A 3,954-nucleotide genomic window follows, 5' to 3' on the forward strand; every position below is an offset into this window, starting at 1 on the left:
TAATTGCTAATCCTTGAACGAACACACGCCGTGCGTGCCGCCATATAAACAGACCTTACAGGGGAATCCAAAGCCAGAAAAAGAAGACGCGCAGCAGTTCACAAATTCCGTTTGATTAAAGCAGATACAAAAGACACAAATCAATGCAGATCTATATTCAATAATATATCATTTAATGTATCTTTTAAATACAAGCAGTGTAAGTATCTGAATCTGCCCCCCTTGTACAGCAGAGCTCAGCCTGGGAGACAGAGAAACAGCGCAAGGATCCAATCAGTTGGAGAGAGCAGAGTGACGGAGAGATGAGCTCATCAGTTTGCAATCACAGGCACATTATCAGGTTAAGTCACACTAAAAAGTAACAAACAAAATGAATAAAAATGTTTAAAAAAATGGCAAAAAAGTACTGTATTTTTCCATGTATAAGACTATACTTTTTCTTAAAAATATTTACATAAAAATGGAGGGGCGTCTTATACACGGGGGGACACCAATTGCTGTCACACAGTGGATCGTTTTCTCCTGTTTGATAGCAATAAAGTTAGGTGGAAAAAAATTACATTGATAAAAAAATTTAAATAAATAAAAAAAATAACAAAATAATATGAAATAATTAAATAAAACAATAAAAAGGTGATTAAAAAGTAAACAATTATAAGAAACAAATAATTAAAAAATAAACAATAATAAGATTTAACCCCTTCGTGACGGGAGACGTAAACCTGTCTGTTGCTCCCTGGACGGCAGAGCGGACAGCTGCAGCCAGGTAAGACATCCCCCGAAAATAAGACCTAGTGTCTTTTTTCGTGAAAAAAATAAAATAAGACACTGTCTTATTTTCGGGGAAACACGGTATGAGGTGTATAATGAACGCGGATGACAGTTCAGACATCCCGTCATCACTACCGGAGAGATAAGAAATGTGATTCAACCGACTGGAATTGGAATATCATTATGAACTTGAACTGACCTTTAAATTCCTTATGGAAACGATATTTCCTATTGAAACAAGTAGCAAAAATCTGTTCAATTTAAACGTACGCACCGTATAAAATAAATTGAACTGCAGCACACCTTGAAGTCTAAGGGTATCCGCCTCAATTATCTACATACGGTAATTGTGACGTCCCCCACCGATGGAATCCATGCGTGATGTAAGCGCCCTTTGTGTATCGGGCTAGAACTGGAGGCCGGTCTCAGGTTTTCTTTTTACAAGGGAAGAATGGCCGTCCTTCCAGGCTGCTATTTATTCTTATAAAACAACGCAGATGCCAGAGAGCTTCCTGAACAAATTACAATTCACAGCTGGAGACAAAGACGGCAACTGTATCCTAATTACTCTCATTAAATTGGTGTTAAAGAGGCCTGCACCTTCCTGATAACAACTAGCGGATTAAGCATTAACCTGGGAACGGTCCGCCGGTTTCATCGGGCGGTGGAGGAATTCTACAGGCTAAACGTGGGGTTCTGTGACTTAAAGGGGAACTCTGGCTTAAAGAGCCAGTCCATCCAAAGTTAATATATATATAAGAGATGACAATGTTTGATAGATGGGGGCTGGTTAAACCACTTTACAGCTTCTTATACACTATATGGCTAGGGTTTGTGAACACCTGACCATCACACCTAAATTAGATTGTTGGGCATCCCATTCCAAAACCATTAAGTTACCCCCTGTTTGCGTTTATTGGAGTCTCAACTTTTCTAAGAAGTCTTTGCACAAGATTTTGAAACATGTATTTGTATTCATTCAGCTAAAACAGCATTTGTGAGGTCAGGTACTGATGCTGGATGAGAAGACTGGGCTCACAGTCAGCGTTCCAATAGATCCCGAAGATGTTCATTAGGGTTGAGGTCAGGGCTCTGTGCAGGACACTCGAGTTCCTCCACCAATCTGGTCACATCATGTCTTTATGGAGCTGGCTTTGTACGCAGGGGACAGTCATGGGTGGAACAGAAACGGACCTTCACCAAACTGTTACCACAAGGCTGGTAGACCTTAATTGTCTTTTATTCCAAAGGTGTCCAGTAGGATTGAGGTCAGGGCTCTGTGTAGGACATTCGAGTCCCTCCACACCAAGCTGGTCACACCATGTCTTCATGGAGCTGACTTTGTACACAGAGGACAGTCATGGTGGAACAGAAACGGACCTTCACCAAGCTGATGCCACAAGGCTGGTAGACCTTAATTGTCTTCTATTCCAAAGGTATTCAGTAGAGTTGAGGTCAGGGCTCTGGGCAGGACATTTAAGTTCCAATCTGATCAAGCCATGTCTTTATGGAGCTGGCTTTGTACACAGGGGACAGTCATGGTGGAACAGAAAAGGGCCTTCACCAAACTGTTACCACAATGCTGGAAAAGCACAATTGTGTAAAATGGTTTTGTATGTTGTGGTATTAGCAGAACCATTTACTGGAAACACATGAACCGAATATTTTTGTGGAGTTTCCACATAATATCGCCTATATAGTATATTCTCCGATGGTGGGATCTCAGCACTTCATTTCCTGGGTCTCCACACCTGCTGTGGCCTTAAACAGTGGTCCCATCCTCCCCACTTTATTTCCCAATTTCAGTGGTTTGAGAATGTAACAGGAGGAATGGCAATGCGCCATAGTCAACAGGAACTCCAAATAAACAGGAGCTATTCCAGAGAAATCTGGACTACATTTTCAATCTGGACTGCAGGACAATCAACCAAATTCAGCAAAAAAACTCTTCTTCCCCAAGGTAACATGAGAAGTATTTTTATTTGAGCGGTTATTTTGAATGGCAACCTTCAGATTAATGTATAGAGAATCACTATGATCTATGTATTTGTCCACTGGCATCAACATCCCTGCAAGAACATGGGCATAGCTGGTAATACCACAAAGCCAATGAGCCAATGAATGATCATACCAGGCGTTCTCTCCAACACCTGGTAGGGTGCAAAGCCCTGGTGGACTCAGGTGGGGTGAGGGGGGGGGGGGGGGGGGGGGGGGGGGGGGGGGGGGGGGGGGGGGGGGGGGGGGGGGGGGGGGGGGTGCATACCAGCTATTCCTCCCATGTCTGACCATCTCTGTATGTTTGCCATGGGATGTGCTCTTGGGGACCAATGCATTGGATGGTATTAGGGACAAGAATATTATTTTAATATTGGCTAATAATGGTCAACTATGGACATCTGATTTTTCATCTAACCTGATGAAGGTGATGGCGATGCATGAAACACTTTAAATCTGAAGATTGATTCACCAAGATAATAATGTGACTGAGAAATAATTACAAATAATACAAATAATATATATAACTATATATAAATATGAAAAAACAATATTGTGCCGAGCTAATAATCATACATATCTAATAAATTGAAACATATATAAATGAGTCACATATATGAGCCTTCAAACAAATGAGGCATAAGAAATATCTACACACATACAAAAAAGCAATATAGGCAAAAAAAGTCCCAAGGAAAAAACAAACGCAAACAATGGTGATTGTGCAAAAAATTCCTCAGATGATTCGCAGCCAATGTGCATATAACTCTCAGGTAAGGATAATCACACAATGCAGGCAGACCTTCACCTCCACCCAGTGAGTGATGATAACAAGTGAATGCTTACCTGGGGAGGTAGACCCACAGAGCTAGGTCAAATGCACTTTTTCCCTTCTTAATGGGGGAGGGAAGCCCATGCACAGAAAAAGGCGATAAGGTCTCCTCAGATCATATGACTTCGTCATAGCCAGACCCCTGACAAAGTCACGTGTTTTGACGTAACGTACGTAGGGCAGAGCTCCTGATGTCACCACGCTGAGCCGGACGAACAGTTTTCTTATCACTTTGCTGCCATTTGTCCTGCTGGTATGATCCAGCAATACCCAATGCCTGTACTGTTTACACCATTGTGAGTACGCATTTTTTATATAATAAATTGCATTTTATTGGACGTTACGCACTATGTCCT

At 41.7% G+C, this 3,954-nt stretch overlaps 1 protein-coding gene across 1 annotated transcript in view; it reads right to left on the bottom strand.

Moving 5' to 3' along the window:
- HABP2 (hyaluronan binding protein 2) overlaps positions 1-3,954 on the bottom strand; it is a 144,883-nt gene that overhangs the window by 113,907 nt on the left and 27,022 nt on the right. The window lies entirely within an intron of this gene.

This window comes from Nanorana parkeri, unplaced genomic scaffold, assembly GCF_000935625.1.
Source record: "Nanorana parkeri isolate BGI_ZX_2015 unplaced genomic scaffold, ASM93562v1 scaffold754, whole genome shotgun sequence".
Lineage (NCBI taxonomy): Eukaryota > Metazoa > Chordata > Amphibia > Anura > Dicroglossidae > Nanorana > Nanorana parkeri.